Below are 6,000 nucleotides of genomic sequence, written 5' to 3' on the forward strand. Positions count from 1 at the left end.
CACTCCTGTTCAACATTGTACTGGAAGATTTAGTGCGATAAGGCAAGAAAAAGAGATAAAAGGGATATAGATCAGGTGAAAAGGAAAAAACTATCTCCATTCACGGATGACACAATTGTCTATGCAAAAAAGGTAGCAAGGAATCTACGAAAGAAGCTCCTAGAAATAATGAATGAGTTCAGCAAACAATTAAGTTGGCATACAAAACTCAATCATAATTCTACTATTAATAAACAATTGGAAATCAAAACAATTTAAATACCATTTATAATAGCAAATTAAATAATTATAAATCTAACAAGATCTTTGCAGGTTCTGTGTGTTGAACAGTACAAAACACTAATAAAAGAAGTCAAAGAAGACCTAAATTAATGAAAAGATATCCCATGTTCATGGATTGGAAGCCTTGATGGTGTTCAAATGTTGGTTCTTCCCAACTTAACCTGTAGGTTAAATGCAGTGCTGTCAAATTCCCAACAGGATTATCTACAGATATCTTTCAGTGCTATTTTTTAAGGCTCTCTTTTTCCATTGAACTGCCTTTGCACCTTTGTCAAAAATCAGTTGACTCTATTCATATGGCATTATTTCCAGCCTCTCTATTCTGTTTTGTTGGTCTGCATGGTCTATTCTTTTTCCAATACCACGCTATTTTAATTATAATAATTCTTAAAATCAAGTCCTCCAACTTTGTTCTTTTCCAAATTGTTTTGGCCATTTTAGCTGCTTTGTATTTCTTAATTTTATTTTTTTTGTTTATTTATATATTGAGAGAGAGAGAGAGAGAGAATGAGTGGGGGAGGTGCAGAGAGAGAGGAAGAGAGAGAGAAGGTCTCAAGCAGGTTCTGCTGTCAGCATAGAGACCAACACAGAGCTCAAGCCCACAAACTGCGAGATCATGACCTGAGCCAAAAGTAAGAGTCAAATCCAACTGAGCCACCCAGGCACCCTTGTATTTCTGCATGTTAAAAAGTAGAATTATATTATCAATACTTACCCCAAACAATCCTTCTGTGAGAGAGATTACTGAGAGTATAAAAAAAGAAGCCACGGAGGAGCGCCTGGGTGGCTCAGTCGGTTAAGCGTCCAACTTCAGCTCAGGTCATGATCTCATGGTCCATGGGTTCGAGCCCCACATCGGGCTCTTTGCTGACAGCTCAGAGCCTGGAGCCTGCTTCGTATTCTGTGTCTCCCTCTCTCTCTCTGCACCTCCCCTGCTCATACTGTCTCTGTCTCCCAAAAATAAATAAATGTTTAAAAAAATTTAAAAAAGAAGCCACAGACCAGGAAGGAATATTTCAAGTCACACATCTGGCAAAAGACTTGTATCTCAAATATATTGAGAATGCCCAAAATTCAACAATAAGAAAACAAACAGCTCAGTTTAAAAATAAGCCAAAGGTATGGACACTTCACCCAAGAAAATATAAGGTTGGCAAAAAACACATAATAAGATGCTCAACATCACCAGGGTGCCTGGGTGGCTCAGTAAATTAAGCAACCAGCTCTTGATTTCAGCTCAGATCGTGATCTTAAGATTCGTGGGTTCAAGCCCCATTATCAGTGTGGAGCCTGCTTGAGATTCTTTCTCCTCTCTCTGCCCTTCCCCACTGCCCCCTCTTTTTCTCTCTCTCAAAATAAATAAAAAATTTTTAAAACATGCTGTTTGGAATAAGTGTCTATTCATGTCTTCTGCCCATTTCTTCATTAGATTATGGGGTGTTGACTTTCATAAGTTCTTTACAGATTTTTGGATACTGCCTCTTTATTCAAAATGTCATTTGCAAATATCTTCTCTCATTCCATCAGTTGCCTTTTAGTTTTGTTGATTTGTTTGCTGTGAAGAATCTTTTTATCTTGATGAGTTTCCAATAGCTCATTTTTGCTTTTATTTCCCTTACCTCCAGAGGCACATCAAGTAAGAAGTTGCTGTGGCCAAGGTCAAAAATGTTGCTGCCTGGTTTCTCCTCTAGGATTTGATGGCTTCCTGTCTCACATTTAGGTCTTTCATCCGTTTTGAATTTATTTTTGTGTGTGGTGTAAGAAAGTGGCCCAATTTCATTCTTCTGCATGTCACTGTCCAGTTCTCCCAGCACCATTTGCTAAAGAGATTATCTTTTTCCATTGGATATTCTTTCCTGCTTTGTCAAAGACTAGTTGGCCATATATTTGTGGGTCCATTTCTGGGTTCTCTATTCTATATCCAGATGGCTAACAGACACATGGAAAGATGCTCAACATCACTCATCATCAGGGAAATACAAACCAAAACCACAATGAGATACCAACTCTCACCTATCAGAGTGACTAAAATGGCTTGGATCTATAAATAAACTATTAGTATTACTTAAGGATTGGGCAAGGCCAATGTAATAGATTGAGTCATATGAAATTGCCATTTTTGAATTGAATATTGGCAATTTTACATGTTTCAACCAATAAAAAATCAAACATATTTCAATATACTCAGAAAACAATTAAAAAACAAATTTTTTTTAAGTTTATTTATTTATTTTGAGAGAGAGAGTGCATGAGCAGGGGAGGGGCAGAGAGAGAGAGGGACAGAGAGAATCCCAAGCAGGCCCTGTGCTGCCAGCTCTGAGCCTGATGTGGGGCTTGAACCCATGAACCATGAGATCATGACCTGAGCTATAACCAAGAGTTGGAATCTTAATTGAGTGAATCACCCAGGCGCCCCAAGAAAACAAAAATTTTTAAAGATATTTCTTAAAACAGCATGAATTAATATGAAAACATTAAGAAGTAAATCTAACAAAATATGTGCAATATTTGTATACTGAAAATTACAAAACATTGAGAGAAATTTTTAAATACCTACATAAATGAAGAATTTTGACTATTCAGTATGATAAAGGTATAAATTCACCCTAAATTGGCCTATAGATTCAGTATTTTTCCAATCAAAAATCAGAACTTTTTTGTGTGTGAAAACTGACAGGCTAATTCTAATATTTATTTTTTAATTTTTTTTAATGTTTATTTATTTTTGAGAGAGAAAGAGAGACAGAGTGTGAGGGTGTGAGGGGCAGAGAGAGAGGGAGACACAGAATTCAAAGCAGGCCCCAGGCTCCGAACTGTCAGCACAGAGCCGGATGGGGGGCTCAAACCCATGAGCCATGAGATCATGCCATGAGCCGAAGTCAGGCGCTTAACAGACTGAGCCACCCAGGAGCCCCTCTAATATTTAAATGGAAAGGCAGAAGGTCAAGGAAAGCCAAGACAGTCTTGAGGAGAAAAACTAGACTGGCAAACGTATTCCACCAGCTATCAAGACTTTTCTCAAGCTAACCTCACTTACTCTGGTGCACATGGAAAGGCAAGCAGATCAGTGGAATAGAACAGAGTGTGCAGAGACAGAAGCACACGTTTATATTGGCGGGCTTTCTGGCAGAGATGACGCTAAGATAAAATGGGGGAAATGTTCTACTTAATAGATGACACCGTGTCACTTGCATCCAACAAAAGATCTGAAACCATTTCTTGTCTTTAGCCAGCAGGTTTATTTACAGGAATTTGCTTTAAGGAAGTAACTAATTACAAAAAATAACTACACACATGTTCACTGCAGCATTATTTATGACAGACCAAAGTTGGAAAGATTCCGAAAGCCCAGTAGTGTAGGATGGACACAAAAACTATGCCTGTTCATTCACTGAGGTACTGTTTATTCATTAAATGCTATGCAGGCAAAGAATAGTGAGTGATTTGGAAAGATATTCATAATCTTCCTCAGGTGTTTTTTCTTATGTCATTCTATTTAAAGCCAAGTATTTTGCTGCGTTGTAAATATTTCTTTGATCATCAGGATTTATCTGACATCACTCCTAACTTTTCCTCATATTTTTTCCTAAGTTTTATGTTTGTTTCAAACATTTTCATGTGGAATACTTCACTTTAACTTTTTCTCTCTCTAAAAAAACTGTTCTATGCTTTAACTACTAGTAGCTTCTGATTCCTAAAATGACAGTATCCATAATTTATTTTTACATGAAAAAGGTAGGAGGGGCCCCTGGGTGGCTCAGTCGGTTAAGCACCTGACTTCGGCTCAGGTCATGATCTCACGGCTCATGAGTTCGGGCCCCTCATCGGGCTCTATGCTGACAGCTGGGAACCTGCCTCACATCTCTGTCTCCCTCTCTCTGCCCCTCCCCCCACTCTCTCTCCCTGTCTCTCTCTCAAAAATAAACGAACACTTCTAAAAAATGAAAAAAGTAGGACTGCATCACTTAGAAACCAGTTGGGTATAGTACCAATGCATGTTAAGTTTAGTGCTTAGTCAAACATGACACTACAGCTGTATTTTTAAGTTTCAATAATTTACGGTGTTGACAGACTTGAATAAAACACTCATTTCTATAACAAAGTATACTAATTTTATGATACAAATAATTAAAATATTAGTTTTTTTGCCAACCCCAGCAATACATAACCTCTAAAAGGAAACACACACACACACATTAGTAGATGGATTCAAACAGGGCCTCTGACACATGTATTTTCTTTTAAAGAAAAATGATCTAGTAATAAAATATTCTCCACCGTAAATGGGAGCCAAGTCTATATTTCATATATTTCAAATATGTGACTGCTCCAGCTTCTGGCTCTGTGTCAGTCCTGTCAGAAGCCTTTGCCAGGAGGCACAGTCTTCCCCCACCCCTGCCTGGGAGCGGATCATTCCATCGGCCAGGCTCACACTGGGCTCCTCATGGGCTCTTCAGACCTACTCTCAGACCAGCCCCTGAACAGTGACACCAGCAGCTGTCCACAGGCTAATGACCGTACAGAGAGCAGGGCAGGATCCCGGGGCTTTGGGTGAGGCGTCTCCACCACCGGCCTAGGGATGTTCAATCCATGGAATCCTGTGGACTCTGTCCCAGCTCCTCAGCTCTGCTTAGGAGCTCATGAAACCAACAACCTACAGCCTGAATTCATGTCCCCGGCAACATCCTCCGGGTTAAGTTCTAACACAGTCTGCATCACCAAATTCGATGTCATCATAAAGAAACAATAAACGTTTGAGTTGAGGCAGAACATGCTGATGAGTCTTCTCTCTTCCCCTTCACAACATCGTGGGCACGATCACCTTCCTTACATCTCAGGTCTTTCTGAAAACCATGCCAGTGCTGCCTGCCACGGCTCAGTTCTCAGAGATGCTTTCTGGAACTCACACAAGCCCCTCTGCCTCCTTCATCTGCAAATATTTCCGGAGCTTTCATTAGAAACAGATTAAAAACACCTACGTGTTAGAAGGGACCTTCTCACTTGTCGCCTGCCCACGATGAACGGCACAATTACTGCTTACTGAAGACAAACACACTTGCCCTGAAAATTTAGATGTCAAGACACTTGAGAAACTAAACCAAAGCCACCACTGCGTTCTTCCCATTACCTCCGCTGAGGACCAATGCGCTTTGGCCGTTCTTTGGAGTCACCAAGGCAAAAGCCTCATTTGATTGCATCTCCTATAAAGAAAAATTGAATTAGATCACTAGTCACCTTCCATCATGCACATGAGAAGTGAGGAAACTAAATATTTGTCCAAAAAAAAAATTAAAAAGAAACGGTATTCTTTCCTGTAACCATGTGCATGCCAGGCACACACTGGGATGTTGTGCCAACTCCTAGCTAGGGTAGGATTTCCAGCACATTCCCTGACATTTCTACATCGCCTCGTGGGGCATTTCATGCAATCCTTGGAAAATAAGAAAGCATTGCGTTCAGATTTTTTTTAAGGAAATTACACAGCTGTTGTTGATAGAAAGGATACATTCTTAAGCAACTGTTTTCCTTAGTATTTCATTATCAGTATGTGCCTAAGTGTACTTAATATTAACACCATGGACACAGCTCCTCCTGGAGACCCCCATTTGTCACCGGCCTCTGGGCAGCTGTGTGACCCCACAACCATAAAGGATGCATAGGATCTGGCTTCCAAGAGAAGCTTAACCTAGACAAGAATTTCTTTCTGAAGATGCTCAC

Source organism: Neofelis nebulosa, chromosome 13 (assembly GCF_028018385.1).
Source record: "Neofelis nebulosa isolate mNeoNeb1 chromosome 13, mNeoNeb1.pri, whole genome shotgun sequence".
NCBI classification, from domain to species: domain Eukaryota; kingdom Metazoa; phylum Chordata; class Mammalia; order Carnivora; family Felidae; genus Neofelis; species Neofelis nebulosa.